Consider the following 24,574-nt stretch of genomic DNA (forward strand, 5'->3'; position numbering starts at 1 on the left):
GGTTATGCATCAAACATAGGGGGTCATTCCGACCCATTCGCTCACTGCGTTTTCACGCAGCAGAGCGAACGGGTCCCTGCTGCACATGCGCCGGCGCCTTTGTGCGCCTACGCATGCAGGACGGCCGTGGCAGGACAGCGATGCCTTTGCACTTCTGCGGGGGGGCCGGACTGACATGCAGGGTGGACTAGCCCCGTGCTGGGCGTCTCCCCGCAAGTCAGGAAAGTTGATCGTAGCTGTGCAAAATTTTGCACAGCTGCGATCAACTCGGAATGACCCCATAAGACAGTGAAAAACATCTTACTAGCTTCCCCTCCCCCTATCCTAAAAAATGTTTGCGCTGAAAACACCTTTCTACTAGAGATGTGTGGCTGGCACTTTTCGTGTTTTGTGTTTTGGTTTTGGTTCTAATTCCACTTTCGTGTTTTGGTTTTGGCTTGAATTTGCCAAAACCACTCTTTCGTGTTCTGGTTTTGGTTTTGGATCTGATTGATTTTTTTTTTAAAACATAAAAACAGCTAAAATCACAGAATTTGGGGGTAATTTTGCTCCTACGGTATTATTAACTTCAATAATATTCATTTCCACTCATTTCCAGTCTATTCTGAACACCTCACAATATTGTTTTTCGGCCTATAAGTTGCACCGAGGTGGCTGTGTGACCAAGCTAAGCGACACAAGTGTGCGGCATAAACACCTGGCCCATCTAGGAGTGGCACTGCAGTTGCAGACAAGATGGCACTATTCAAAAAGTAGTCCCCAAACAGCACATAATGCAAAGAAGAAAAAGAGGTGCACCAAGGCTGCTGTATGACTAAGCCAAACGACACAAGTGTGCGGCACAAACACCTGGCCCATCTAGGAGTGGCACTTCAGTGGCATACAGGATGGCACTTTTCAAAAACTTGGCCTCAAACAGCACCTCATGCAAAGATGTAGAAGAGGTGCAATGAGGTAACTGTATGACTAAGCCAAGCGGCACAAACATTTCCCACTGGAATTATACGTCCAAATCACTGGAATTATACGTCCAAATCACTGGAATTAAATGGCAAATCACTGTAATTAAACGTTCAAATCACTGGAATTAAATGGCAAAATCACTGTAATTATACTGCAAAATCACTGTAATAATACTGAAAATTCACTGTAATTATATGTCCAAATCACTGGAATTTTACATCCAAATCACTGGAATTAAATGGCAAAAGCACTGGAATTAAATGGCAAAATCACTGGAATTATACGTCCAAATCATTGGAATTAAATGACAAAATCTCGGTATCGCCTGCCTAGTGAAGTGGAATCTAGATGGGATTTGGTACCAGGAACACAATACCTCCATCAATTGTCTAAATCCCACTGCACTAATGGCGGATACCGGACGTATGTCTAACACCAACATAATTGTCAAGCCCTCAGTTATGAGGGCTTCCATTATTATGTGAAGCTGAACCACTAGTCATGAACATAGGCCAGGGCCTCAGCCTTTCCTTGCCACTCCGTGTCGTAAATGGCATATTGGCAAGTTTACGTTTCTCCTCAGACCATTTAAATTTCTTTTATTGGGTCTTTTTACTGAACTTTGGCTTTTTGGATTTTACATGCTCTCTACTGTCACATTGGGCATCGGCCTTGGCAGACGATGTTGATGGCATTTCAACGTTTATGTCATGGCTAGTGGCAGCAGCTTCAGCACTAGGAGGAAGTGGTTCTTGATCTTTCCCTATTTTATCCTCCAAATTTTTGTTTGTCCATTATTTTTTGGAGTTATATAACACAATGGCCCTCATTCCGAGTTGTTCGCTCGCTAGCTGCTTTTAGCAGCAGTGCAAACGCTAGGCCGCCGCCCTCTGGGAGTGTATCTTAGCTTAGCAGAATTGCTAACGAAAGGTTAGCAGTTATGCAATTAAAATTTTCCCTGCAGTTTCTGAGTAGCTCCAGACCTACTCCTAGATTGCGATCACAGCAGACTGTTTGGTTCCTGGTTTGACGTCACAAACACGCCCTGCGTCCGGCCAGCCACTCCCCTGTTTCCCCAGGCACGCCTGCGTTTTTACCTGACACGCCTGCGTTTTTTAGCACACTCCCAGAAAACGCCAAGTAACCACCCGGAAACACCCACTTCCTGTCAATCACTCACCAATCAGCAGTGCGACTGAAAAGCGTCGCTCGGACCTGTGTAAAATTGCATAGTTTTGAGTAAAAGTACTTTGCGCGTGCGCACTATGGCGCATGCGCAGAAATGCCGATTTTTGCCTGATCGCTGTATAGCGAAAATCTGCAATGAGTGAACAACTCGGAATTACCACCGATATGCGGCAATGGAATGACTGATGGCTGATGGCCAGGACACTACCACTGGTCTGATGCAGCACAACACAGCAACACTGTAAGGGACTTGTTGTTATTAGTATTATAATATGGCAGCAGTGGACATATAGCAGCAGCATATACCACTGTGACTGCCTGGTCACTGGAATGACTGATGGCCAGGACACTACCACTGGTCTGATGCAGGACAACACAGCAACACTGTAAGTTACTTGTTGTTGTTATTATTATTAAAATACGGCAGCAGTGGACATATAGCAGCAGTGTATACCACTGTGACTGCCTGGTTACAGGAATGACTGATGGCCAGGACGCTACCACTGGTCTGATGCAGCGCAACACAGCAACACTATAAGGGACTTGTTGTTATTATTATTATTATTATTATTATTATAATACGGCAGCAGTGGACATATAGCAGCAGCGTATACCAATGTGACTGTCTGGTCACTGGAATGACTGATGGCCAGGACCCTACCACTAGTGTGATGCAGCACAACACAGCAACACTGAACTGATGCAGAACATAAATCAGCAATGGACATATGGCAACAAGAGGAAATAAACACTGTGACTGCCTGGTCACTGGAATGACTAATGGCTAATGCACAGGACACTACCACTGGACTGATGCAGCACAATACACCACCACTGAACTGATGCAGCACAACACAGCAGCAATAGACATATGGCAGCAAGAGGACACAAACACTGTGACTGGACAAATACAGCACAAGACACTACCACAGAGGACACTGAGGACGGAGACACGTCCTCTCTCTACACTCTCCAATGCCGGAGTGAAAATGGCGGGGACGCGCGGCTCCTAATATGGAATCCAAACCCCGTGAGAATCCGACAGCGGGATGATAACGTTTTGCCTCGTTCTGGTTTCCGAGTCAGGAGGGAAAACCAGAGCCTGGTTCGGAACCGGACTCGAATGGTGAAGTTTGGTACGGTTCGGTTCTCTGAGAACCGAACCCGCTCATCTCTACTTTCTACTGTCTCAACCAGTAGAGGAAATGTTATGAGGAGCCGCCGCAGCTGATCTCTGCATCAGGTCCCGGTAGTTGCCAGGTGAGCGTGACATTGCGTCATCCCTGTCACACTGGCTGATGGTCCTGATGGTTGCTAGACAACCAGGACTGTCGGCGGCTGTGGAGGATCTTGATGGCTGTACGTGCAGCTTACAGCTGCAATCTAGCTGCCTCTCCTGCCTACCTTTTCTGAAGTTATCCTCTTAGCTAAATGCCTGAATTACTGAACCTTGATTAAGTTGCTTCTTAGTATTGTGTGTGTTCTGTGCAGTTATTACTGCTGTGATTTCCACCTGTGTTTAGCTGGAATCCATGGCTAGTTACCACTGCTAATCCATATTGGATTTCTGTGCAAACTTAATATATCTCTCAGTCTTGGACTTCAACTGTGGTTTCTTGTCTCCTACTTTATTACACTGCTGCTTTAGTAATAAGTACTGACTATGGGGGTTATTCAGGTTTGTTAGCAAACAAAAAAAGGTAGCAATTGGGCAAAACCATGTTGTACTGAAGGTGGGGTAAATGTTACATGTGCAGGGAGATTTAGATTTGGATGGGTTATATTGATTCTGTGCATGGTAAACACTTGCTGTTTAATTCATATACTGCAATTTAGATTTCAGTTTGAACACACCCTACTCAAATCTAAATCTCTTTGCACATGTAATATTTGCCCCACCTTCAGTGCAACATGGTTTTGCCCACTTGCCAACTTTTTTGGTTTGCTAACAAACCTGAACAACCAAAAAGGTAGCAATTGGGCAAAACCATGTTGCACTGAAGGTGGGGCAAATGTTACATGTGCAGGGAGATTTAGATTTGGGTGGGTTATATTGATTCTGTGTATACTGGCTGCTTTATTTTTACACTGCAATTTAGATTTCAGTTTTAACACATCCCACCCAAATCTAACTCTCTCTGCACATGTTATATCTGCCCCCCCCCCCTGCAGTGCACGTTGTTTTGCCCATCTGCTAACACATTTGCTGCTGCAAATTACCCCCAATATCTCCACTGCTGTGGATATTTATTATGAAAAGCAGTAGTCATTGTGTTATAGCATTGTACTGCTTTCTAAGCTCTGCTACAGATCTGTGTTTACATTACTCATTTGCATTCCACCAGTAGTTAAATATTGCGCTGCACTTCTGGATTTATAATACTCTTATTTTTAATGACCATATCCATTGTCTGCATATTACTACGCTGAGATACTGTATCCTTGCTACTACCTGCTCCGTAGATTTCTGAACACACCTAAAATTCTACAGTTATTCTCCTGTTAACTGTTTTCCTGCCAATCTGCATCTGCCTTAGTTACTAATTCAGCCAATTATCAAGCAGTCTCCAGACAATTGTATGAGTCCCTACAGCTTGAGGTTTAAGACCTGGTGACATCCAAAGTACCGGTGCATGTATAATACACTAAGGGAACAACAGGTGACTGTTGTAGGTTAAAGACCCTAGCAGTGGCTCTAGGGGTCTCATGCAACTGTGTTGGAGTTCCTATCAGGAATCTACTTACAGTAGTTTTGAGTCTGCAACCAATCTACATTTTTCACACATTTTTTTTTTTCCGTATAGATAGTTCATCCCATGCTAAACCAAGTTTCCAAGGAATTCCGGGCCTGGGTTGACCAGTTTAGGGCTGGTTGCCATTCTGGCAGGAGGATACCATGCTGTGGTCCTTCTTGGTATAGCAGCAGCCCCCCAAACAGGTTCAGCCAAGTGCTGTTTATTCGGCCAACCCCACACAGTTTTCCCCCCCAATTAACAGTACCAGCCCAGCTTTAGAGGTCCAGGGTTTGTTATTAATTTAAAGGGTGAGACATCGCACATTTAAAAAATAATAATAATAACCATTTATTTTCAGTTAAACCTAACGAAGCCTGCACAGATCAAACTTGCCTTATTGTTTTTGTCAGTTTATAAATGACCAACAGTAAATCTGCAGATACTATTCTAGTTTAGGTTAAAACAAATGATTGTTGGCCTGATGTTCTAAAGTTAGTTTTTTGGTCATGACCTTGAGAGCGTTTGGGATGTTTCAGTAACAGCAGCTTTACTTGGTACAGTGTTCAAGATTGGTAATGAACGGGGATTATGGTGTTTACTGGTCAGTCAGATACTAATTTGTTTTATACCTCTCCACATCAAAAACTCTCTTGTTATGTCATAATGTACTATTGGTGGTGTTGATTATATATGCATTCTCCTCTATAAATATTTTGAAAATATACACATGTTATATCATGTTACATGTTATTAGCACGGTTATCAACATATGGGTTATTTGTCATTTCTAGAGGATTGGAAAGCTTCAGATGAACAGTTTCTATTTTTTCTATATATTATATAGTTAGAAATATTAACAAATGTATATATATATATTTTTATTAATGTCTCTTCAAATATTTCCTTTCTTTGAGATCCTCCCCCTGTTTCTGGCATTTTCAGTGCCTGTTGTCTTGAGGACAGGTCTCTAACTGATAGGTTATGGTTACAAAGTACACCATGTGCTGGATGTAATGCCGTCCGAGTTGGCTGGAGGTGCGGGTTGCCGGACAAACTTGGATTTTTTTTAAAGTGTCAATCATTTACAATCAATTAGTCTCCCTTCACTACAATATAATAATAATAATAATAATAATAATAATATACTTTATTTGTCATTAGCAAAATCGACAACGAAAATGTCAATGAAAATGCAATAAGAGTCTCACAAAGCCATAAAAATAACAGTAACATTTTGCCACATTTTGGAAACATTTGCACACAACCTACTGATCATTTAACAGCCGGATAGCAGTTGGAAAAAAGCTATTTAACATGCGGTTTGAATGAGCGCGGATACTCCTGAACCGTTTTAAAGATGGCAATCTTTCAAAGATCAAACAATTTGGATGACTCTCATCAGTAAATATACTCCTAGCTTTCCTTAATACATTTCTAATATACAAGTCTTTCATACTTGGCAGAGGCACCCCAATGGTCCTACTGGCAGTTTTAACCACCCTCTCAAAAGCTATTCGTTCCGCTGCAGTGCACTTTCCAAACCACACTATCATCCCATACGTTAAAACGCTCTCTACGATACTATGATAAAACCTAACCAAAGTGCTTGTGCTTAAGCAAACAGCTCTAAGCCTCCTCAAAAAGAAAAGGCGTTGCTGAGCCTTTTTAATCAAAAAGAAACTGTTCACAGACCAAGTTAGGTCATTTGTGATATGTGTACCTAAACATTTAAAAGAGACCACCTCCTCAATCGGCTTTCCATCCAAAGACACAGGAAATAATGGTCTATTACAACCCCGCCTAAAATCAACAACCATCTCCTTTGTTTTGGACGTGTTTAAAACCAAACAGTTTACTTTACTCCATTCCAGTAAGCGTAAAATTTCGGATCTATAAGATGACTCATCGTTACCACTTATCAAGCCGACAACCGGTATATGCAGGAGATATAGGTTAATATATTACAACAGTAGAAATGTAGCAGTGGAGCAAGCAATATATGAAATATCTGTAATATGGATGTGATAATAGTATTTGTTTTTCCTTCAGATAAGACATGTCCTGCTAACTTAATCTACAAGGAATGCAGCCCACCTTGTGCTCCTTCCTGCTCCAATCCAGCAAGACAGCTTTTTTGTGATGGACCCTGTGTGTCAGGGTGTACCTGTCCAAAGGGTAAGCCTAGGGAGTTCATGCTGTGAATAAAATATAAAGATACAATCACTTATTAATGCTTGATGAATGTTTTAACTAGTCACACAAATGACCACAAAATTAAGAGACACGTGGCTGTCTCACAAAGCCTTTGGTATCATATAAACTTCAAGTCAGACTGTTGCTGTTCACAAGGATACCATCAGAGGGTACGGGTTTGGTATGAATTACTAGTGTGTGGAATGCCAGCTGTCAAAATCCCCACAGCGGCATCCTGCCCACCAGAATGTCGGCAGCGGGTTGAGAGCTAACACCCCTTGTGGTTTCGCTGCGCTAGCCACACTGCGGGTTCGGTGGTTCGCTGTGCTCACCACCAGATCTGTTCTCACTCTATGGGTATCATGGACAACCACGAGTGGGAATAGCCCTGTTGCCCTGTTGCGCCGGGATTCCGGTCGGCGATATTGTCGGCTGTCATGATTCCGGCAATGGTACACTAACCGCCGAGGTCCCGACAGCCGGTAAATTAAATGCATCCCGAGAGCGCATGTAACATTTACAACATTTTATTTGTAGGTTCTAGGAAAATAAACCAGATAAATTCTTGTTGTAGTATATTAGGTTTGTGCAGTAAAAACGTCTAACCGAGTAAAGAGCTGCAGAACATCCAGGGGATATGTGCTAATATTGGCAAAAACATTTATAATATATACAGTACAACATATATTTGTCACACTATTAGACAATGATACACATCAATGTAAAAAATAACTGGAAAATATTGAATTAAAAACGTATGAAGCCTGCTTAAGGTTCTTTACTAGCTGAAGAACATGCTGAAAATATAGGGCCTAATTCAGATCTGATCGCTAGTCTGTGTTTTTTGCTGTCCTGCAATCAGAAAGTCGCCGCCTACAGGGAGAGTGTATATTCGCTGTGCAAGTGTGCGTTCCCATGTGTTGCAGAGCTACTCAAAATCAGTGTGTGCAGTCTCTGTGCAGTCCAGGACTTACTCTTCCAGTGCAATTGAATCCTGATGATCGGGGCCGGAGCTGACACACTCCCTGAAAATGCTTGATCTAGACTACGTTTTTCTGGACACTCCCTGAAAACAGTCAGTTTCCACCCACAAACGGCCTCTTTCTGTCAATCACCTTGCGAACCCCATGCGAATGGATCCACTGCACCATCCCATCGCTGACCACCAATGCACGTTGTAGCCATCCAACACGCCTGCGCATTTCGGCTCAGATGCATGCACAGTTCGGATCTGATTGCCCGCTGTGCGAAAACACGCAGCAGCGATCAGATCTTAATGACCCCCCATAGCCATTATTCTTGCACAGGAGATATATCCTACGGTATTACTTATGCCTTTGGAGCTCCTGTATCTGACATGCTTTGTGAAGCCCACAAAAAATTGCCTTGAGTAATGAAAAGATTGTACTACTGTATACAGTACTTTGGGAATTGCCATCAACATTCTATTATAGTATGAGGATAACCAAAAACATTCTGCTACAGAATTAGGTTTCTCTTCAAGATTTACTATGAGTGTTGAGTCAAGATTTTATTGTGGATTTTTAATTCTACAAATTCTACAATGAAATGCTTTACTGCATATAAGCAATCAGAACACTTTTTATAATCCACATTAGCAGTATTTTGGAGCCAAACAACACTTCCTCTTTGTCAGGATGATTGTCTATGAAAATCCTTCAGATAAACATTAAACTGATGAATGTCTGCTTTGCCTGAGAATGGCCGATGAATAGTTCAGAATGTTTCTAAAGAGGTGCATATATTGAGGACAAGTGTACCAAAAAGAAAGTTGTCAATGAGGTATACCCCCTTCTGTACAAGTGGCAGACCACTTGATAGACATGCTAGAACATTAGTTCTCTGTAGAATATAAATAGCAAACACATTTCTTACCTAGAACACCTTAACCAAGTCATTGTTTGTCTTCTCAGGATATGTGTTGGATGATATAACTGACTTGGGATGCATCCTCAAAGAAAATTGTTCTTGCAGATACAACAATGAAATCTATCCACCGGGATCAGTTTACAAAGGACATTGCTATACTTGGTGAGTATATTTTATAATATCACTACTGTATATTTTATATTCTGGATATGTCTATCATGCCCGGATATGTTTAACAAACACAGGACAAAGTAAGTATTTTTAATTATCTTACTGTTGAGCACCTGACTATAATTAATTTCAGATTGCAAAATACAGTACATCCTGGTTTTCCCACAAAGTGGCAAGACATGTGAATAGGAAAGAGCTATATAGATGCTGGATCAGCTAGTCAATCAATTTGGACTATGTCAATTAAGTGCTAGGGCTCATAAAGAGGGAAAGTATATTATTTTGTGTAAGTGTTCTTCTATAATGACACATAAAGCAGACTGTTAAACAAAAGTTGTGTTGTTGCAAGCATCATCTTAAAGATGACAGTTTCACTATATTATACGCAACATGGGCCCTCATTCCGAGTTGATCGCTTGCTATTTTTTCCAGCAGTGCAAATGCATAGTCGCCGCTCACAGGGGAGTGTATTTTTGATTTGCAAGTGTGCAAACGCCTTTGCAGCCGAGCTCTGCAAAAACATTTTGTGCAGTTTCTGAGTAGCTCTGGACTTACTCAGCCCTTGCGATCACTTCAGTCTTTTTGGTGCCGGATTTGACGTCAGACACCCGCCCAGCAAATGCTTGGACACGCCTGCGTTTTACCAAACACTCCCAGAAAACGGTCAGTTGACACCCACAAATGCCTTCTTCCTGTCAGTCTCCTTGCGATTCTTCGTTAAATCCAACGGCCAGCAATGATCCGCTTTGTACCCGTACAATGCGCCTGCGCATTGCGGTGCATACGCATGTGCAGTAGTGACCTGATCGCTGCGCTGTGAAAAACGGTGGCGAGCGATCAACTCGGAATGACTCCCATGGCCATAATTAAATTTGACAAGTAAAATGCATGAAAAGGTGCCAACAAATAAGAAACTAAGAAAGACCTAATATTTAAAAAAATTATAGTTTCTCTTTGTCAGTTTAGTTTTATTTTCAGGTTAATTTTGTGTTTATCTAAGCTATTCATGTGTTGGTACTTTTCCATGCCTTCTTTTCCTTTTATGGCGCCATATTTAACCTTATGGGCAGATTTTAGAATAATTTTCTCCTTTAAATGCCTGTACATGTCGTAAATATTATACTTAGTAAATTTGTAGGCATTCTACAGACGGGTGTGATATGCGTGACCGATGGTTGGGGTGCCGGTGGTCACATGACCGTCCGCGGCATCCCGACTTTTAGAATGCCGACAGGGGACGTAGTAATTAATCTACTCCTTGCTTGCCTCCTACCCTAACCCACCTGGAGTGGTGGCTAGCTCTAAGGACACCCGCTGCAGCTAATCCCAGGGTGTGGCAGCTAGGGCTAAAGACCCAGGTGGTGGTGGTGGCTACGGCTAATCCCCCCTTTGGCGCCTAAACCTAATCCACTTGCCGGGCCATAACCCTCACCCCAATACTTACCCTTGGGATGCTGGTGGTCCGGGATCCAGCACTGGTATACTGAGTAGTGCCAGGTGCCAGGATGCTAACCATATTCCCTGCAGACAGGATGCTTACCGCATCCCCTACAGACAGATCTGAATAGGGAAAGTTTGATTATTACCATGCTGAATATACAGAAATATTACTTATATGACACAAAACCTGTACTAATTTTTACAATATCTTTAAATGATGTTACTGTATAAATGTTAGTAATTACTTCCATAACAGCAGTGCCATTTTTAGGGCCGGGCCAGCCATGTAATTGCACAGGGTGCTGGCCCGCAGCCATTGTGTGCAGTATTCTATGCAGTTTGGCAGGTAGCAGAGAATATTGTGAAAAATATCCCTCCCAAAATGTTCGCCACCTGGGAGAGGACAGTTTGGATGGATACTAGAAGAAGCGGCAGCCATTTGGGGAGGGACATTTAGATGGAATCCAGGTTGAGAAGGCAGGCAATGGCACAGCAATGCCGGGAATTTGGTGGCAGGGGTGGCAGCGGATGGAGCAGACTAGCAGCAGCAGCAGCAGCAGCATGAAACAACCCCTGACAACGAGTAGGACCAGGTGCAGTGCCAATTTTAAGGGGCGTTGTGATTATTACTAAGTGATGCATGGTGCAAGAGGCATACTGTGTGGGGCATAACAAGGGACATTACTGTATGGTGCATGCTTTGCTGCAAGAAGCATTTCTTTGTGGGTCATAACAAGGGGCATTACTGTGTCGGGCATACTTTGGTGCAAGGGACATTACTGTGTGGGCATAATATAGTGATAGGGGCATTACTGTGTGGGGCATAGTAAGGTGTAAGTGGCATTACTGTTTGGGGCATAATATGGTTAAGGTAGTATTTTCCTGCAAGACCACACCCATTTCTGCAAGCCCTGCATCACATACATATTATACATTCAGTGCTTAGTTTTGATCAGTTCCTGTAATAGGATGAGTTGAAGCAAAAATAAATGTTGATACAAAAATGAAAGATAAATAACACTGTACATGTTATTGTTGCTTTTTTGCAGTTTATGCTCTAAGGGTCACTGGAACTGTCAAGAACTCCCATGCCCAAGTGTTTGCTCTGTGGAAGGTGGATCCCACATCACAACTTTTGATAAGGCGCATTATACATTTCATGGGGAATGTAGTTATGTGCTGACAAAGGTAAAGTTGATAGTGACAATTTTCTGAAGTCACCAGGATTGATCCATTGTCAAATCACAAGAAAACATCCGAATTTGCATTAATATATGCTACAGTAAATACTTTTACATTTTATATATATATATATATATATATATATATACATACTAGGTGCTTCATCGCGCCCTACGGGCGCTCTTCACACCGTCGCAAGGGGCTACGCCCCCTTAACCCTTGCATGCCTTTCTGGGGTTTAATATTTGTATTATATGGAGTATTACCTGCATTCCTTTGTTAGTTGTTAAATATTGCACAATGAAAGGGCGTGCGATGGTGAAGGAGGCGCAGCCCCTTGCGACGGCGTGAACAGCACCTGCAGGGCACGATGTACAGAATGTAGCGGGTGTGGGGGGGACTGCGGATGGTGTCTGTAGATGCTGCGGGTGGAGGGAAGCAGAAGTGGGGGTGGGGCCCGGATGGGGAAGGTTCGGGAGGTGCTGCGCGTGGGGGAGGGGCAGAGGAGTGGGGGATGCAGATGGGGGAGGGGTACGGAGGCACTGAAGGTGGGGGAGGGGCAGGGGTGCCACGGGTGGGAGAGGGGCAGGTGTGGGGATGTTGTGGATGGATGAAGGGTTCCGGAGGTGCTGTTGGATGGGAAGGGATGGGAGTGCCGGGGGTTGGGTAGGGGACCGCAGGCACCATGGGTAGGGTAGGGGCAGGTACGGGTGTTGCGGCAGATGGGAAAGGAGGTCCGGAGGTGCTGCAGGTGGTGGAGGGGCAGGTGCGGGGGTGCCATTGGTGGGGGAGGGGTGGGTGAGGGGGGGACCGCTGATGGAGGAGGGTGTCTGCAGATGCTGCGGGTGGAGGGGAGCAGGTGTTGGGGGAGACATATAAGGGGGGTGAATGGTGGAAGGGGCCTGGAGGTGCTGTGGGTGGTGAAGGGGTGGAGGAGTGGGAGCCACGGGTGGTGTAGGGGGTCTGGAGGCACAGCATGTGGGGGAGGGGTGGAGTGCCGCATGTGGTGGAGGGGAAGGTGCGGAGGTGTGGTGCATTGGGGAGAGGTCTGGAGGCGCTGCGGGTACTGTACATGCCATAAAAGGTAGTTGGAGGGTATGCAGTAACAGAGCCAGGACAGGGGTGACAGGGTCAGTACAGGGTTGACGGGGCCAGGACAGGGGTGACGGGGCCAGGACAGAAATGATAGGGACAGGATAAGGGTGACAGGGCCAGGATAAGGGTGAAAGGGCCAGGATAAGGGTGGCAGGGCAAGGCCAGGGGTGACAGGGACATGACAGAACACAGGGCACGGGAGAGATTGGTATTAGGGACAAAACAGTGGTGACAGACAGATGTGTCTTACCGGAGTCACTGCTGCTGGCTGCTGCTGTTCCACTCCAACCTGTTGGGATCTGCTGCTGCTGGAGACTTGGCATGGCTGACTCTCTCAGGCTGGAGTCCTGCTTCCTCTGCCCGTCCGCATCCCTCCCCCCCTCCTCAGTCACACACCGCAGACCTCGCGCAGCTGCCGGGCACTGTGGTAAGGTGAGACTGGAAATGACTGGTTAGCCCCCAGGAGATGCTGCGGCTGGAGGGAGGAGGGGGTCATAGCATGCACGTGGCGCGGACCTCACGGCTTCCGGGCACTGTGGTAAGGGGAGACTGGGAGTGACTGGTTAGCTCCCAGGAGACGCTGCGGCTGGAGGGAGGAGTGGGTCAGAGCCTGCAAGCAGCTCGGATTTCTGCAGCGCTACCCGCCAGCTAAAGTGTGTGAATGAGCTGGGCGCACTCCACTGCGGGTGGCAGCTCTGCAGCTAGCGGTGGGGTTGCCGGGGCTGGAGATAACAGAGGCAGTATGGAACCTGCACAGCAGCAGGTGCCCCACTAAACTGCAGCTAAGAAGCGTGGAGTGTGCCAGAAAGTGACGCTCCTCCGCATCAGAGAGACCCTGCTGAGTATGCCGATGTGGGGGGTCAAGCACACAGTGAGCCGGTGCCCGTCTGTCTGTATGACATACCCCTCACACACCCCCATACCTCCCAAATGTCCCGATTTTCGCGGGACAGTCCCATTTTTTGGGGTCTGTCCCGCTGTCCCACCCGCGGGTCGCAGTGTCCGGCGGTGGGGGGGGGGGGGGGGCAGTTGGAAAGCTCCTGTACTCGCTGTTCTGCTTAGCAGAGCAGCGGTGAATAGTGGAGACAGAGGGAGAGGGGGCATCAGGGGGTACGGATTAATGGGGGGGTTCCAGCAGCAGAGCTGGATTAAGGTGGGGGGGGGCAGGGAATACGTACCGTTGGCCCCACAGTTTTAGGGGACCCCCCGGCTGGAGTAGCTCTGTCCCAGCTCAGAAGCTCCCCCCCCCCCCCCGTCCTGCCAGTAACAGCGGCAGCATTGTGCTACAGTCAGCGCACGCTGCTACGTGTCGGCAGGTCTGTGGTGTTGCAGGGAGGCAGCAGTCTCCCTGCTTTCTTCTGCCAGTGTGTGTAGGGGGGGAGCGACCACCTCCTCTGGATTTAGCCCTAGCTGAGGGGCCAAAATCCCATCAAAAAAATAAAAATAAAAATCGAAATTTGCATAAGGGGGCGTGGCCGCGCGGGCGCGATTAGGCCACGCCCCCAACCCACAGCAGGCACAGCAATGAGATAGGGCTCGCCTGTCACAAGTGCCCTGGGCCCCCCAGACTCATAATCAGCCCCTGGGAGCATGCCAGCAGCTCACAGAGCGCTGGGCATGCTCCCTCACTGACGAAAACGGGGACCCTCCTGTGAAGCCACGCCCCCTTTTCGCCGAGTGTGTTTCCCTCCTTCTGCCTGGATAAAGCTCCTGCAGAAAGCTGGGAGGTATGCACCCCTGCCTGTGCCATGCCCAATGCCCATGCTATCTGCTGCTGCTCCTAGTCTCCTGTAGATTTGGCCAGATCTCTGTGACTCATTTGACTAACTCCGCCCACTGTTGTAACTCCGCCCAGCGTTAGCAAATGAATCACAAGGTCACAGAATAGGGCTATTATATAGGAGATATATATATATATATATATATATATATATACACCAAGCAATGTACCCGGCACTCCACCTTGGAATAAGCTGGTTCTGGTGCCCTCATAAATAAGACATATACAATCAAGGATGCGGCACTCATGAACACTTTGTAAGAATCACAGACACCGATAGAGGTATGTTCAACGTTTCAATCCTTTAAGGATTTTCGTCAGGAGCAAACATGACACAAGTACAATAAAACTCACCTTATATCCCCACAAACATAAGTGACCCACAGGTGGAAGGCTGCTCGCTCCGGAGCGGGAGTCCGCCCAACGAGCGCTGGCGCAGAATGGTGACGTCATCGCGCATCAGCGCGACGCACGTCAGACGTTGTCATAGCAACCTGGCAGCTGTAAACAATACAAAGAGAGGAATAATCGATGTCTCACTGGCGGAGTGTAAACCACAGCACATAATCTAGTGATGCTGAACATATTGTCAAGCTGAAATGTATGCAAATATACCAAGCATAATGTACTAGAACATATGTGGCAAAAAATAGCATTAAGACACAAGATTGCGGCGCATGTCAGGTGCTGTCATGGCAACCCGGGCGGTACACATAAACAATAGCTACTATAATAGCAGCATGTGAAATTCAAAATATAATCAGGTGCCACCCATCCCAGTGCCATGGCAGCATTCAACAAGCGCTAACGCAAAAGAATAGTGGCCAAAAACATACATCCATATAATTGCAGAGAAACAAAACAAAAACTGGCATAATACATTAAGCGAATGTAGAGAAAATAATGGCATCATTCAGACCCCTTGGACTAATCACATCAAGGCGGAAAATCCATGCAGCCTCTCTTTTTAACAACAGAGCATTACGATCACACCCCCTACGCAACGGGGGGATGTGATCAATCATTCTATACCTCAAACTGTTTAAGGGGTGCTTGGCTATTAGGAAATGCCGCGCCACAGGCTGCTCGCTAGAACCATTACTAATGGCGAGACGTATAGCAGAGCGGTGTGCCCCCATCCTTTCTTTAAATTTTCTCTGTGTTTTCCCTACATATGAAAGCCCGCAGGGACAGAGTAATTGGTAAACAACGTAGGAGCTTTCGCAGGTCAAATGAAAACGAATCTTATATTTGGTCCTCAAATGTGGGTGACAAAAAGTGTCACCCGGAATGAGGAAGCTACACGTAGTACAGGGGCACTTAAAACACCCATTCTGTCTCTTAGCCAGAAAGTTCCTACTGTCACTAATTCTGTCCACTGAAACATCTGTTTTGACCAGTTGGTCCCTCAGATTTTTAGGACGTGAATAACTAGTCATTAATGAAGTGTTGGCCAGCCCTATATCCACATCAGATGTAATAATTGGCCACAATTTTTTAGACACTTGATTAATTTTAGGTGAGTGGGTGTTAAACTTATTAACCCAATACAGTCTGTTGAAATTCTGTTTAGGAGTCTGTTTAAGTAATAGCTTATGTCTATCCAAGGACATCGCTTTCTTTTTGGCCATCAGTAAGGAATTTAAATGGTACCACCTATTAAGGAATTTATCAATTAACCAATCAATCTGGTCAGATGCTTTTGTTAAATCACTGTTAATTCTTATAATTCGGACCATTTGTGAAAAAGGTAATCCCATTTTCAGATTGACTGGATGACAGCTCTGGAAATGAAGGAGTGAATTCCTATCTGTTTCTTTTGAGAATAAGGTGGTCATAATGTTGCCCTCATGTATGCTGATTTTAACATCAAGAAACGTAATATCAGACTGACTCATCTCAAATGGTAATTTAACCGGTGTGTCAGAGGCATTATGAACCTCAAGCAATGATCTTAACTCAATTTCAGACCCCAACCAGATTAACAGCAGATCGTCAATAAATCTAGTATATAACATGATTTTCTCTGCCACATCAGGATTATCAAAAAACAGTAGTTTTTCCACATCAAACATATAGGTGTTAGCATAACTGGGGGCCACGGAAGAACCCATGGCACACCCAGTTATTTGAAGATAAAACTTGTTATCAAACATAAAGAAATTTCTCTTTAAGACTAATTCCAACATTTGTAATAAACAATCAATATGAGTGTCAGGATATTCATTGTGTTGCATTAACAAGCCTTTCACTGCAGCGATTCCTTCCACATGGGGGATCACTGTGTAGAGGCTAGCTACATCAGCCGTCACCAGCCACGCTTCTGGCGGAATAGACCCCAAAGATTCTAATTTGTTCAACAACGAGGTAGTGTCCAATAGAAAGTTGCCGTGTTGTTGTACTAATGGTTGAAGCACGGAATCTAAGAAAATCGACGTGTGTTGAAACACAGATCCCCTTGCCGACACAATAGGGCGGCCGGGGGGAGGAGTCAAACTTTTATGAATCTTCGGCAATGTATAGAGCAGCGGAATAATAGGAAATTTAGGTAGTAAAATATCGAAAATACGTTCATCAATCAACTTGATATCTCTAGCGTGCACCAACATCTCACGAAGCTCACTCATAAAGGTGGTAGTGGGGTTATTTTTGAGTGGTTGGTATACTTTATTATCCTCCAGCTGGCGATAAATTTCCGTCTTGTAATCTTGTAAATCCTGCAAGATCACTCCACCCCCTTTATCCGCCGGACGGATCACTAATTGATGGTTGGAGGATAAAGATTTGATGGCATCGCGTTCCAATTTTGTTAGATTCAAGTGTGGTGGATTCTCCACCATAGTATTGGACATGACATCTTGATCGAGCAAGCGGATAAACGTTTTAATGGATGCATTATTTGATGGTGGATAAAAATTAGACCCTTTTTGTAAACGTTTAAGTTGTGATGGTATAGGGTTTTGTGTAGATGTGGTTGGAGAAGCCTCCTTCTTGTGAAAAAATTCTTTAATTTTCAGTTGTTTCTGTAAGCAGAATTTCTCCATTTGCCAATTAAATGCATTAAAGCCAGTAGATGGAATGAAAGAAAGTCCTTTAGACAAGAGACTTGTTTCACTAGGACTAAGATCATATGATGAAAGATTGAAGACTATTTCTTCCTTGATTGTACCGGTGGTTTGGTGCCCAGATTTTTGTCTCCTATTCTGGCCCCCTCGCCTGTTATATCTTCTTGCTCTATTCTTCCCCTGTTCCTGGTGGCTGCCGCTAAAGGGATGAATTCCTTATTTTTTCTGCGGTATGATCTGGGTTTATCAGCCTCACTCGCCGTGCTGTTACCCTCCTGTGAGGATTCTGTATCCAAGTTGCCTTTCGGATAACGATTCTTGCGGAAAAAAGGTCTGCGTTCCTTATTCTGCTGGCCTCTCGGATTATTCCCTGTTAACCATCTGTATACCTGATGGTGTTCATAATCCAGGGTAACTTTAGACAATTTCTCACGTTTATATTTCAGCACATCTCTTTTATAAATAGCGAGTTGATTACCCAATTTATTCAACCAGTCATTATCAGGGTCAGTTTGTAAGCAAGGAATAAATTTAGCCTCAAAGGTCGCAATTTTGCTCTGTATATTGGAGTGTTCTTTCTTCGATTGTTCCACAACTAGTAGCATTAGATCAAATGAGCATTTGTTCAGAATGTTGATCCATTTCTTACAAAAATTAGGGTCAAAGCGACCAATTGTGGGACAATTTCGGACTCTGAACCCTCTCGGTATCTGCTTAGCTCGAAAATAATCGCTCAATGATACTGCATGAAGATGAAAGTCAATCTCCTTCTTTTTCAGGTTTAATAAGTCCCGGTAAATGATCTCATTAGGCAAACCTTCAGTTTGATCCACCATATGTTCTTGGTGTAAAATAAATTCTGTTTCTGATTCAGAATAACTAAACATGTCATGTAATGGAACTAGCAGCGGATTAAAATGTTCATCGTTTAGATCAGCTGACTCTGCCATACTAATCACCAGTCGCAGTCCAATCCACCAACCACAAGTAAAGTGCACAACCTGTGCAAATAGTGCAAAAATTAAATAAAAGTGCAGTGTAAATCACACACCTTTTAACTTCCTAGAAAGTCAATAGGTCAGCAGCAAATGTTCCATAGATATAGGTAATAACAATGGCGAGGGTGCCCTGGTTCGTTTGTGTGATAAAACACACAAATCAATATCCACCAAGCAATGTACCCGGCACTCCACCTTGGAATAAGCTGGTTCTGGTGCCCTCATAAATAAGACATATACAATCAAGGATGCGGCACTCACGAACACTTTGTAAGAATCACAGACACCGATAGAGGTATGTTCAACGTTTCAATCCTTTAAGGATTTTCGTCAGGAGCAAACATGACACAAGTACAATAAAACTTGTATTATTCCGCTGCTCTATACATTGCCGAAGATTCATAAAAGTTTGACTCCTCCCCCCGGCCGCCCTATTGTGTCGGCAAGGGGATCTGTGTTTCAACCCACGTCGATTTTCTTAAGGTGGGTACACACTATTAGATATATCTGCAGATCAATTGATCTGCAGATATATGTATGTACGGATCGGGCAGTGTGCTGTGCATACACACAGCCCGATCCGTCGGGGGACTGACGTCATGAACTGGACGGACGGGCGCGAGCGCCCGCCCAGTTCACCTGTCAATCACCGCCGGCCGCCGCAGCATGTGTACGGGCGGTCGGACGACCGCCCCATACACACACAGCGACGGGCCAATATATCGTTAGATATATTGGCTGTCGGCTGTGCTGCGCGGCCGACGCGATACGTCTGTGAACGACGGAGTTCACAGACGTATCGCCCGTACACACAGGCCGACGGTCCCGCGATATATCGGCCGTTCAAGAGAACGGCCGATACATCGACCAGTGTGTACGGGCCTTTAGATTCCGTGCTTCAACCATTAGTACTACAACACGGCAACTTTCTATTGGACACTACCTCGTTGTTGAACAAATTAGAATCTTTGGGGTCTATTCCGCCAGAAGCGTGGCTGGTGACGGCTGATGTAGCTAGCCTCTACACAGTGATCCCCCATGTGGAAGGAATCGCTGCAGTGAAAGGCTTGTTAATGCAACACAATGAATATCCTGACACTCATATTGATTGTTTATTACAAATGTTGGAATTAGTCTTAAAGAGAAATTTCTTTATGTTTGATAACAAGTTTTTTCTTCAAATAACTGGGTGTGCCATGGGTTCTTCCGTGGCCCCCAGTTATGCTAACACCTATATGTTTGATGTGGAAAAACTACTGTTTTTTGATAATCCTGATGTGGCCGAGAAAATCATGTTATATACTAGATTTATTGACGATCTGCTGTTAATCTGGTTGGGGTCTGAAATTGAGTTAAGATCATTGCTTGAGGTTCATAATGCCTCTGACTCACCGGTTAAATTAACATTTGAGATGAGTCAGTCTGATATTACGTTTCTTGATGTTAAAATCAGCATACATGAGGGCAACATTATGACCACCTTATTCTCAAAAGAAACAGATAGGAATTCACTCCTTCATTTCCAGAGCTGTCATCCAGTCAATCTGAAAATGGGATTACCTTTTTCACAAATGGTCCGAATTATAAGAATTAACAGTGATTTAACAAAAGCATCTGACCAGATTGATTGGTTAAATGATAAATTCCTTAATAGGGGGTACCATTTAAATGCCTTACTGATGGCCAAAAAGAAAGCGATGTCCTTGGATAGACATAAGCTATTACTTAAACAGACTCCTAAACAGAATTTCAACAGACTGTATTGGGTTAATAAGTTTAACACCCACTCACCTAAAATTAATCAAGTGTCTAAAAAATTGTGGCCAATTATTACATCTGATGTGGATATAGGGCTGGCCAACACTTCATTAATGACTAGTTATTCACGTCCTAAAAATCTGAGGGACCTACTGGTCAAAACAGATGTTTCAGTGGACAGAATTAGTGACAGTAGGAACTTTCTGGCTAAGAGACAGAATGGGTGTTTTAAGTGCCCCTGTACTACGTGTAGCTTCCTCATTCCGGGTGACACTTTTTGTCACCCACATTTGGGGACCAAATATAAGATTCGTTTTCATTTGACCTGCGAAAGCTCCTACGTTGTTTACCAATTACTCTGTCCCTGCGGGCTTTCATATGTAGGGAAAACACAGAGAAAATTTAAAGAAAGGATGGGGGCACACCGCTCTGCTATACGTCTCGCCATTAGTAATGGTTCTAGCGAGCAGCCTGTGGCGCGGCATTTCCTAATAGCCAAGCACCCCTTAAACAGTTTGAGGTACAGAATGATTGATCACATCCCCCCGTTGCGTAGGGGGTGTGATCGTAATGCTCTGTTGTTAAAAAGAGAGGCTGAATGGATTTTCCGCCTTGATGTGATTAGTCCAAGGGGTCTGAATGATGCCATTATTTTCTCTACATTCGCTTAATGTATTATGCCAGTTTTTGTTTTGTTTCATTGCAATTATATGGATGTATGTTTTTGGCCACTATTCTTTTGCGTTAGCGCTTGTTGAATGCTGCCATGGCACTGGGATGGGTTGCACCTGATTATATTTTGAATTTCACATGCTGCTATTATAGTAGCTATTGTTTATGTGTACCGCCCGGGTTGCCATGACAGCACCTGACATGCGCCGCAATCTTGTGTCTTAATGCTATTTTTTGCCACATATGTTCTAGTACATTATGCTTGGTATATTTGCATACATTTCAGCTTGACAATATGTTCAGCATCACTAGATTATGTGCTGTGGTCTACACTCCGCCAGTGAGACATCAATTATTCCTCTTTTTGTATTGTTTACAGCTGCCAGGTTGCTATGACAACGTCTGACGTGCGTCGTGCTGATGCGCGATGACGTCACCATTCTGCGCCAGCGCTCGTTGGGCGGACTCCCGCTCCGGAGCGAGCAGCCTTCCACCTGTGGGTCACTTATGTTTGTGGGGATATAAGGTGAGTTTTATTGTACTTGTGTCATGTTTGCTCCTGACGAAAATCCTTAAAGGATTGAAACGTTGAACATACCTCTATCGTTTTCTGTGATTCTTACAAAGTGTTCGTGAGTGCCGCATACTTGATTGTATATATATATATACACACAAGAGACCCGACCGCTGATCAGCCAACCAGTTTACAAGTTGTACACTGCTGAGACAGGAGCTGGTGACCAATCTCTGGAGGGTTCCAGAGATTGCAAAGACTTGGGCACTCAGCACACCATTGGCAACAGCTGTCAGCAGAAACCATCATCAGCGGCTTGGCACCAGCAGCTAACCCTGTGAAAAGTCATTGGGTGACTTATTAATACCAGCAACAAAGCATGGAAGTTGGATGTTTAACAGCTGCTGCAACATTGTAGCAGGGTCTGGCAGAGATCCTGGGCATAGTGTTGGGCCTGGATCCGGAAAAAACCTGACCCAGTTCCCTGATTCCTTCCAGGGATCCCCCTCCCCCCCTTCCACATAAGATTTTGCAACAAAATAAATTATGACCAATTAAATTGAATACCATGGGTATTGGGAGCATACATACTTGCAGTAATTCAAAGTTGGTCTTGATGCACGTTGTACGATTTGCACTATAACAGTCAAGCCTTTAAAGGAACATGAAATGGAGAAGAGAGAGAGACTGAGTCAAGTGATGTTTAACTCAGCCTCTAAAGTTAAAAAGTGGCACGTAGTGCAGATATAGATATGTACAAAAGCACTAATAGTCTACATTGCTCTGCAATTTCCATTTGTAGTTGGAGATGTGCACTCATTTTTTTTTGAGCAAATACAAAAGCAAACAAAATACAGTAGAAAGGAGTGTTCCATGTTACAGTAAGTATACCAAACTTTGTTCTTAATGAGTCATTCTTCACTCCTTCCAAATTTGCCCAGCGGCTTATATAAATTTCAGCTTCTCTGAAAATTGTCCTATGCAAATTGATGCACATAGCACTATTAAAGTGTTTTTTTTGCTGCTTTTCTATCATTTACTGTATCACTTTGGAAATGAGGTCCAATTTGTTTCATTTTAATATTTTATTTAAGAAATATAATCTGTTTTCTTGTTATTTCAGATGTGTGGAAATAATTCATTCTCTGTGACCATTGAAATGAAGAAGTGTGGCCATAGTGAAACTGCCACTTGTTTAACACAGATCCTCCTTTTCCTGGATAATGGAACCTATGTAAGTATGTCTGCCAAAACAGTACATTTATACAATCAAGTGTTAACTAATCATTTACTAGAAAAAGAGGATAGCCGGATGATCGGTCAACAGTAATAAGGTTGACAGTTAATAGGTCGACAGGTACAAAAGGTCTACATGGGCAATAGGTCGACATGAAAATGCTCACAGATTATCAGGTACAAAAGGTCAACAAAATCGAAATAAGAACTCAGCTGCGCAATGAAATTGGAAATATGAACAAAAGCTGACGTATGCTGAGATAAATTCTAAATAAGAATTTAATATGACAATGAAGGAAATTACATACAATAAAACATATAGTCTGGACATTAAACCTTATAGGGAAAATAGTAAAATACCCTGTACTGGATATCAGATGAAACAAGCACTTGTGATGTGAGCGGTAACAATATGCAACATTTGTATCCAACAAGTAGAAACAGTATCGTATCCTGGATATGAATGAATTGTTAGATTGTGGAGTAATCATAAGTTGTAGACCGGTAACTGCAGTCCCATGAATGGATTAATGGACCTCAGGTATGTAGAAATACTCCGATGTCAGATAAAGTCAAAATTACCTCTCCCGTGGGCTGGTTTCTAACCGAGCGTCCTCGGTTAGATTATCCTGCGTTGCCCACCACGTAGCTGTCACTGGGAGGGAGAGTGCAAAGCTTGCACTGGGCGGAGTCCTACATGGAGACACTGCTGGAGGTATAAAGGAGCCGCTATGGAGACTGAGTTACCAATGCCGCTCGGCGGGCCTCGATGTCAGCTGCGGCGTGCAGAGAATATAAGCCACTGCAGGGGCTGCAAGGCCAATATCGGTCTATAAATATGGATGAAAGTGCTGTCGTGCAAATGTCACAATAATCAACACACATATGGCCGACACTTTTTCCACCTAATTTTTTCATTTTTACTGTACCATACACATGGACTACAATTGGAAATAGTAACCTTGTCTGAAGCATGGTGAGCGAACATGGTACACTAATTGGGGTCACATGTGGTTAAACATACAAAAATGACACTTAGAAATGCAAAAAAAGTGTCAACCTTTTTTTGTGTCGACCATTTCATGTTGACATTTTCACTATGTCGACATTTTGTACTTGTTAATCTCTTCAGGTGTCTACCTTTTTTCTTGTCGGCCTTTAGACCCAGTCGACCATGTGCATGTCGACCATATGGGGTCAACCTAGTGACTATTGACCTAATTTTGGTTAATTTAATGATCTTCACCTGAAAAAGAGGTATGGGATATTTTATGATTATTTGGGAGCTGCTACTATACATATAAAGGGAAAATAAAACAAATGAAGGCAAGAAATTATCCATCCTTCACAAGTACAATGTTTTCTTTTTTCTTTTTCTAGAAATGTTAAATTATAAAATTTAACCTCATTGGATGCTGGGGGGCATTTTTGCTATAACTTTGCACCATATGTCTGGTTAAGTTGGTTCCCAATGTTCCACTCCATGTACAATTAGACTGGCCAAAACTGTTATCCACAGTTTTCCTATCACCGGAGGTCTTAAGGATGCTAGCTGACATCCTACCAGATAAGCAGTTACTATCCATTCGTATGACCAACTCTGCTGAAGTCACACCAATGTGTGAATTGCATGACAGGCAAACGTGAAGGAATTACCTAAACAAGGTGATTTATGCCTGGACAGTGCTCAATTG

General features: G+C 44.0%; 1 long non-coding RNA gene across 3 annotated transcripts in view; it reads right to left on the reverse strand.

Annotated features, from left to right (window-relative positions):
* LOC134969055 (uncharacterized) overlaps positions 1 to 24,574 on the reverse strand; it is a 199,297-nt gene that overhangs the window by 21,450 nt on the left and 153,273 nt on the right. For all 3 annotated transcript variants that reach the window (XR_010189393.1, XR_010189390.1, XR_010189392.1), the window contains one exon: positions 6,981 to 7,081. This is a non-coding gene — a long non-coding RNA (uncharacterized LOC134969055). The remainder of the gene's footprint in view (positions 1 to 6,980; positions 7,082 to 24,574) is intronic.

The sequence above is a fragment of the Pseudophryne corroboree genome, chromosome 11 (assembly GCF_028390025.1).
Source record: "Pseudophryne corroboree isolate aPseCor3 chromosome 11, aPseCor3.hap2, whole genome shotgun sequence".
NCBI classification, from domain to species: domain Eukaryota; kingdom Metazoa; phylum Chordata; class Amphibia; order Anura; family Myobatrachidae; genus Pseudophryne; species Pseudophryne corroboree.